This window comes from Elephas maximus, chromosome 20 (genome assembly GCF_024166365.1).
Source record: "Elephas maximus indicus isolate mEleMax1 chromosome 20, mEleMax1 primary haplotype, whole genome shotgun sequence".
Taxonomy (NCBI): Eukaryota; Metazoa; Chordata; class Mammalia; order Proboscidea; family Elephantidae; genus Elephas; species Elephas maximus.
In genome coordinates, this window is record NC_064838.1 from 72,536,479 (window position 1) to 72,545,671 (window position 9,193).

The 9,193-nt window shown below is 35.9% G+C and overlaps 1 pseudogene; it reads right to left on the reverse strand.

The window, feature by feature from the left end:
- Positions 1-2,379: 2,379 nt before the first annotated feature.
- On the reverse strand, positions 2,380-3,320 carry LOC126063650 (olfactory receptor 6C6-like; annotated as a pseudogene).
- Positions 3,321-9,193: the final 5,873 nt, after the last annotated feature.

The window sequence follows — 9,193 nt, forward strand, 5'->3', positions numbered from 1 at the left end:
TTCTGCCCAATAGATCGACACTTTATAATTATAAAATATTATTTGTATCCTGTAACTTTTTTGTCTTAAAGTCTAATACATCAAATATTATTATAGGCAACCCAGCTCTTTTTTTTTTTTTTTTGGCTACTGCTCGCATAGAATGTTAGATTCCTAGTGCTGCCATAACAAAATACTACAAAGTAAATGGCTTTGAAGAACAGAATTTATTGTCTTAGTTCTGAACACTAGAGGCCCAAATTCATTAATGGGTCTATGAGCTCTCTCTCTGTTTGTTTTACGGAAAGGTCCTTCCTGTCTCAGCTTCTTGCAACTAAAAAAAAAAAAAAAAAAAACCTGTTGCCGTTGAGTCAATTCCAACTCATAACAACCCTATGGGATAGAGCGGAACTTTCTTACGGGGTTTTCAAAGAGCGGCTGGTGGATTCCAACTGCTGACATTTCGGTTAGCAGCTGAACTATTAACTACTGCGCCGTCAGGGCTCCTTGTAGCCCTTTGCAATTCTTGGCATGCTTATGGATGCTTATAGATGTGTCTGCCTCCATTATCACCTGGCATCTGTCTTACTCTGTGTGTTTCTGTCCATCTCCCTGTCTGTTACCTCCTTTTAAGATACCACTCAGAATGGAATAGGACTTATCCTACTCTGGTATGGCTTAAGTGACAATATCATCAGCTGCTCTTTGGAAACCCTATGGGGTGGTTCTACTCTGTCCTATATGGTCACTATGGGTTATAATCAACAGGATGGCAAAGGTTTTTCTTTTATCATCAAAGAATAGCGCTATTTTCCCAAACAAGGTCACAATTTCCAGGTACAATTTTTAGTACTTCAACATATATATTTCGGAGACACTTTCAATCCAGAATATATGGCCTATCTTTTAAATCCTATTTTCAATTTATTTGTGTCTTTTAATCTAAAGAGTGCCTATAATAGACAGACATATATTTGGGTTATGTTCTCTTTTTAAACTATGTTTCCAATCTCTGCCTTTCAATTGGGTTGTTTCACTGTTTAAATTTAATTACTGATAAAGTAGGACTTATGTTTTCCTTTTTTTTAATATGCTTATGTCTTTTTTATTAGTCTATTCCTGGATTGCTGGCTTCTTTTGTGTTAAATTGGTACATCCTAGTGTACCTTTAAATTTATTTATTGTATCTTTTACAGCATATGTTTCAAGTTATTTTCTTAATGATTTCTTGTGGATTACAGTTAGCATCTTAATGTAAAACCAACTAATTCAGATGAATAATGTCTTAATTTCAATAATGTTCAGTGTATCTTGATCCTGCTCATTCTTTGTAAAAAAATTATACAAATTACATATTTATACATTAAAAGCAAGTATTTTCTCCATTTCATGAAAAGTTTTTGTCCATTAAATGATACTACCAAGAAAATGAAAATGTAATCGATAGAATGGAAAAAATATTTGGCCATCATTTATCTGATAAGGCTCAAATAATTTTTAAAAAGTATATTGAAAACACAAACTGTGTGAGTGAAAGTTCTCAGGCCCATAAATGTAATCACATGAACTAACACTCTTCTTTCTGCCAAGGAAAAGTAGATGACTAAAAATTGTTGCTTTGAAAGATTGTAAAACAAATTTGAACACAAATCAAAACTAAATGATTTCTATTCAGGGCCACATAAATAATAGATACACCATTGTCTTAGTTATCTAGTGCTGCTATAACAGAAATACCACATGTGGATGGCTTTAACAAATATAAATTTATTCTCTCACAGTCTAGGGGTCTAGAAGTCCTAATTCTGGATGCCAGCTTCAGGGGAGGCTTTCTTTCTCTGTTGGCTCTGCAGGAAGGTTTTTGTCATCAATTTTCCCCTGGTTGAGGAGCTTCTCAGGTTAGGGACCCCAGGTCCAAAGAATGTGCTCTGTTCTTGGTGGTTTTTCTTGGTGATATGAGGTCCCCCTGTCACTCTGCTTGCTTCTCTTTTTTATATTTCCAAAGAGACTGAATCAACATACTATCTAATCCTGTAGATTGAGCCTACCTCATTTACATAACTGTTTCTAATCCTACCTCATTAACATCATAGTGGCAGGATTTACTACACATAGGAAAATCACATCAGATGACAAAATTGTGGACAATCATTCGCTACTGGCAATCATGGCCTAGCCAAGTTGACACACATTTTGGGGGGGGCACAATTTAATTCGTAACAGCCATCAATCACGGAACTCTTAATATTAACACTGCAAGAACTATTAAAGAATAAGTAGGAAAGTGTATTGTGCTGGAAGACTTGTTTAAATGCTATAAGAAATTTAACTTACTGAAAGGATAAATTAAGTAAACATGAAAAAGGAATAAAAAATATATTCACTGTTTCTGTCAAGATTTTAGCTTTTTTCCTTATTTTTTGAAAGAAATGAAAATTTTTTGGGTATATCCTTGAAAGCTCGTTTCACTTGCTTGTTCCTAAGACTGTAAATGAAGGGATTGAGTAAATGGGCAACTGAGGTATAGATAACAGCTACACCTTTGGATAAAGTCATCCTTTCTTTTGCTGATGGCTTCATGTAAATGAAGACACAGCTATCATAAGTAAGGGAAACCACAATCATGTGGGAAGAACAAGTGGAAAAAGCTTTTGTTCTTTTCTGAGCAGAGGGAATTTTTAGAATGGTCTTGATTATATATGTATACGAAAGAATTACTAAGAGTAGTGTGACCACTAGTGTTATAACTGCTGAAACAAATGAAATCATTTCTAGGAAGTGAGTGTCTCTGCAAGAAATCTGCAGGATAGGAGAAGTGTCACACATGAAATGATCAATTATTTTGGAAGCACAGAATTCCAGCTTTAGTCCCAAGACCAATGGTGGAAAGGTAATCAGAAAGCCAGCTGTCCGTGAACTGAGTAGAAGTTGGTAGCACACTTGGCTTCTCATAATGATTGAGTAACGCAGGGGTTTGCAGATGGCTGCATAGTGGTCACAGGACACGGCAGCCAGAAGGTAGAACTCTGTAACTCCTAACAAAAGAAAAAAGAATAATTGAGATGCACAACCATTGTAGGAAATGATTTCGTTTTTAGTCACAATCGTTGTCTAGGAATAGAGATTGTTAATAAGATTTCTAAGAAGGAGAAATTTCGTAGGAAGAAATACATTGGAGTCTTGAGGTGAGGATGCAGTAGGGTGAGGAGGATGATGGATAAGTTCCCCATCACACTCAAAATGTAGTTGAGAAAGAGAAATATAAAAATCACAATTTGTAACTGTGGGTCATCTGTGAGTCCCAAAAGAATGAATTCTATCTCCCTTGACTGGTTCTTCATTTCAGTTTTGAGACCTATTAAACTGACATTAGGAAACAACTCCAAAAACAGAAAAAACAAAATTTTTAAAGCTACATCAGGAAAAAAATCTGATATCCAGAAATGTAAATAAGTGTAAATATTTGCTGCAGTTTAACAAGGCAGATGATACCTAAAATTATAGCATCGGTCAACCAAAGCATCCTCTATGTATCTTCTGTGTGTGTTTAATAAATTACTGCAAAAAAAAAAAAAGCTTTATAAAATCTAGGCAGCCTTTCCAGTGTCAATTTACAATGTATGTTCAACACTTTTTATTTTATGAATTTTTTAATTGATGAAACATACAGAAATATTGGTAGTTACATATTTTCCTTAACTACAATTGAATTTCTCCAATATATGCCATTAATTATTTAGTTCCAGTGCAGTACTGCTCCATTGTTCCTTTGATTTATTTTATTTAATTACTATTTTTCTGGTTCCAAATCATTAGTCTTCTCTTAATCATTTAAACTTATCATTTTGAAATATCTTCAAGATACAGTTAGTAATTTCAAAATTCTAAACAAATTGGGAGAAAAACTGTAGCTACAGGAAAAATAAAACAAATCAAAATCAATTATTTTCTGACTTGATCTTTGTCTTGGATTCAGGTAATTTGTAAATTCTTAAATAATATTTTTTCCCTGTTTGAGCCGACCACAATAAATAATTTTATCTTTTTAGTATAAATATAAGGATGTAATACCTAGGTGTTTTAATAACTAGAAGTAATTTATTAAAATCATTTTGTTATTCAAAGACTAGTATAGAAGTGGTAGTCAATACTCACTTATGATCCTAACTGTGTTGTTTTTGGCACTCAATGCCATTGTTCTTAAATCCATAAATAAGACTTTTCTCTACAGATGAATAGACCTAAATTGCTGACTCGATACATTATGTTCGGTAGATGATGGCCTTCTATAGATGTCTAGAACAGAAAAGAGAGCTTTTCTCTTTATTTGAAGGAAGATATTGAGGTGCTATCCAAGCATTCATCTATGTTTAATGTCAAAGTTAATTTACAGGTTTCATATGGTATTTAAATAAATGCATTTGCAAAATACTTTCCTTATTCATTTTAAAATCATTCCATGGGTTATTAATGTATGCTTTTCACATGAATAAAAATAATTTCATCTATTCCTGCATATAAGAATTTTATTAGTTTTTCCTGAATTTCATTTTTTCTCACTCTCTACTCAATGCAATAAACATGTCTATTTTCTTACAAGAATTTTGTTTTGTGTTTTAAATGATAGCTACTGAAAAAAAAAGTTTAGTGCTCCTATTTCCAAGTGGCTTTTTTCCCCAATATTTTATAGGTAGTGGTCCCTTCTATCTTCATTTGGCTCTGGAAAAGAGAGAGAGAGTGACAGCAAGAGAGATATTGATGAAAAATTCCAAAGTATTGATTTGTGTAAATCTCAAAACCAGAACACAAGGATAGTAGCAATTTTTCTTCTACTCCTTGACTACTGAAAGGATGAGAAGCTGAGTGATCATGAGTGTTTATTTATCAAATATGTATATCTGCACTGCCATTTCTTTAATCCCAGTTTTGCTCTAACTCAGTGGGAAAGGAATCTCTCTGAGTCAGTCAAACAATTTTTGCTAACATCATGTGTCTAGATGACAAGTCTATATGCTGCTTTCTTAAAAACCTGCAAAACAGAAGCTATTTTTACTCTTCAAAATCTGCTGAATGATCATAGTTACATATAGTAAAAAGCCTATAATGCTACAGTTTATATCAGTCCCTATATAATCAGGCAGCTTTGAGTACTGCATCTACACAGAGCATGTATGATGATCCAGATGCCAATGGTTAGAACTACTGTACGTGTAGAACTACCTTCACCTATGATCTAGGTGACTTCAGTCCCTATATAATCAGGCAGCTTTGAGTACTGCATCTACACAGAGCATGTATGATGATCCAGATGCCAATGGTTAGAACTACTGTACGTGTAGAACTACCTTCACCTATGATCTAGGTGACTTACCGTATGCAGGATATATTGATTTCCCTTCTCCTTTAAGGACAAATATATATATATATATTTTTAAGGACATACGCTATAAACAAAAGTAAAATAATAGATGTTGAATATTATTGCTTTTATAATATTAGAAAACATTCCATTATTTGCATAAGAAATTTAATTCCAGTGCTTTTCGTGGGAAGGATTCAAAGCAGAGGGGAGATTTGGGAAGTATATGTATCTGTTAATACTTCCCAGTTTCACATACACTACAAAAATCACAGAACCTAGATATTATAGAAAATTCAATTAGAATGCCCTTTCTAGTTACCAAGTAGAGGTTTTCTGATTTTTTTTCCTTAAATATTTAAACTTAAATGAAAATGATGCTCTAAGAGAAGGGCATTTTAGGAAAGGTCTCAGATTAAAGCAACCCACTCTTCGTAACAAAGAATGACTATGTTTACAATTGTGCGCTAACAAAACCACAGTTTTATCAATTTGCTCATAAAAGACTCAGGGGGATTAATTGAAATAAAGGGAAGAAAGAAAAAGAAATCTCCTGTTGAAACTGGTGTTCAGGACCTACCACTTACATCAAGAAAAAAAAAAAAGCCACAAAGCTGTATATTGTTTTAAATACAAAGCTGAGGGAACACTCTCCCAAAAGATAACTAGAAAAGATTTAAACTCTATGTGGGATGCCAACAAGATTTCAATATTCCACTCCCCCAGGGCTATATGGGAGCCCTGGCGGCACAGTGGTTAAGAGCTTGGCTGCTAGTCAAAAGGTCGGCGGTTCAAATCCACCAGCCACTCCTGGAAACATTATGGGGCAGTTGTACTCTGCCCTATGGGGTCACTGTGAGTCGGAATCTACTCAACAGCAACCAGTTTCGTTTTTTGGGTTTTGGGGCTGTATGAATCGTTCTACTGGTCAGAGACTTTATCTCAAACAGGAATTTTTCTTTTGCCTTCATTAGGCAATATATTAAGATTCCACTCACTTGATTGTGGCCCACCCTAAGGCTTGAGAAGGAGTATTTAAATGGCTCCTGTTAATTATTATTTCTATTCTGAAACCATCTTAAACTTAAAAGTTACAAATACAGAGCAAGAAATTTTTTTGTTTTTTCCTTAATCATTTGATGCCCTATCTCCTGCTCAACGCTACAGTGTGCATTCCTTACATAGAAAGAAAATATCTACTTTATAATAACATGAAACCATTTTTAATAAATATTAGAACAGTAGCACACTAACTGTGAGATATTAATAACATCCAATATCCCAATCCCATTCAATTTTTACAAGTTTATAGAAAAAAGGTATAAATAGCTCAGAATTATGTTTTCATTTGATTAGCATGACTCTTTAATTTCATTTAATACAGAATGGTGTTTCAGTCTTTCCTTAGCTTCCTTGAATGTTGGAGATTACTTTCTTTTTTTAATTTTTATTAAGCTTCAAGTGAACATTTACCATTCCAATCTGTCTGTCACATGTAGGTTTACATACATCTTACTCCCTTCTCCCACTTGCTCTCACCCTATTGAGTCAACCCTTACAGTCTCTCGTTTCGTGCCAATTTTGCCATCTTCCCTCTCTCTCTATCTTCCCATCCCCCCTCCAGCCAAGAGTTGCCAACACACTCTCCAGTGTCCACCTGATTTAATTAGCTCACTCTTCATCAGCATCTCTCTTCCCCCCACTGACCAGTCCTTTTCATGCCTGATGAGTTGTCTTCGGGGATGGTTCCTGTCCTGTCCATCAGAAGTTCTGGGGAGCATTGTCTCTGGGATTCCTCTAGTTGCAATCATACCTTTAGGTATGGTCTTTTCATGAGAATTTGGGGTCTGTATCCCATTGGCCTCCTGCTGCCTCAGGAGTTGTCTGTTGTGCTCACTGACAGGGGAGACATCGATTGTGGCCGGGCACCAACTAGTTCTTCTGGTCTCAGGATAAAGTAGGTCTCCGGTTCAAGTGGCCCTTTCTGTCTCTTGGGTTCTTAGTTGTCGTGTGACCTTGGTGTTCTTACTTTGCCCTTGCTCCAGGTGGGTTGAGACCAATTGATGTATCTTAGATGGCCGCTTGTTGGCATTTAGGACCCCAGGCACCACAATTCAAAGTGGGATGCAGAATGTTTTCATAATAGAATTATTTTGCCCATTGACTTAGAAGTCCCCTCAAACCAAGTTCCCCAGACCCCAGCCCCTGCTCCGCTGACCTTTGAAGCTTTCATTTTATCCCGGAAACCTCTTTGCTTTGAATCCAGTCCAATTAGGCTGACCTTCCTTGTATTGAGTGTTGTCTTTCCCTTCACCCAAAGCAGTTCTTATCTACAGATTGATCAATAAAAAGCCCTCTCCCTCCCTCCCTCCCTCCCCCCTTTGTAACCACATAAGTATGTGTTCTTCTCCGTTTTTTCTATTTCTCAAGATCTTATAATAGTGGTCTTATACAATATTTGTCCTTTTGCCTCTGACTCATTTCGCTCAGCATAATGCCTTCCAGGTTCCTCCATGTTATGAAATGTTTCAGAGATTCGTCACTGTTCTTTATCGATGCGTAGTATTCCATTGTGTGAATATACCACAATTTATTTACCCATTCATCCGTTGACGGACACCTTGGTTGCTTCCAGCTTTTTGCTATTGTAAACAGAGCTGCAATAAACATGGGTGTGCATATATCTGTTTGTGTGAAGGCTCTTGTATCTCTAGGGTATATTCCGAGGAGTGGGATTTCTGGGTTGTATGGTAGTTCTATTTCTAACTGTTTAAGATAACGCCAGATAGATTTCCAAAGTGGCTGTAACATTTTACAATCCCACCAGCAGTGTATGAGAGTTCCAATCTCTCCGCAGCCTCTCCAACATTTATTATTTTGTGTTTTTTGGATTAATGCCAGTCTAGTTGGTGTCAGATGGAATCTCATCGTAGTTTTAATTTGCATTTCTCTAATGGCTAATGATCGAGAGCATTTTCTCATGTATCTGTTGGCTGCCTGAATATCTTCTTTAGTGAAATGTGTGTTCATATCCTTTGCCCACTTCTTGATTGGGTTGTTTGTCTTTTTGTGGTTGAGTTTTGACAGAATCATATAGATTTTAGAGATCAGGCGCTGGTCTGAGATGTCATAGCTGAAAATTCTTTCCCAGTCTGTAGGTGGTCTTTTTACTCTTTTGGTGACGTCTTTAGATGAGCATAGGTGTTTGATTTTTAGGAGCTCCCAGTTATCTGGTTTCTCTTCATCATTTTTGGTGATGTTTTGTATTCTGTTTATGCCCTGTATTAGGGCTCCTAGGGTTGATCCTATTTTTTCTTCCATGATCTTTATCGTTTTAGTCTTTATGTTTAGGTCTTTGATCCACTTGGAGTTAGTTTTTGTGCATGGTGTAAGGTATGGGTCCTGTTTCATTCTTTTGCAAATGGATATCCAGGTATGCCAGCACCATTTGTTAAAAAGACTATTATTTCCCCAATTGACTGACACTGGTCCTTTGTCAAATATCAGCTGCTCATACGTGGATGGATTTATATCTGGGTTCTCAATTCTGTTCCATTGGTCTATGTGCCTGTTGTTGTACCAGTACCAGGCTGTTTTGACTACTGTAGCTATATAATAGGTTCTGAAATCAGGTAGGGTGAGGCCTCCCACTTTCTTCTTCTTTTTCAGTAATGTTTTGCTTATCCGGGGGTTCTTTCCCTTCCATATGAAATCAGTGATTTGTTTCTCTATCCCCTTAAAGTATGACATTGGTATTTGGATAGGAAGTGCGTTATATGTATAAATGGCTTTTGGTAGAATAGACATTTTTACTATGTTAAGTCTTCCTATCCATGAGCAGGGTATGTTTTTCCA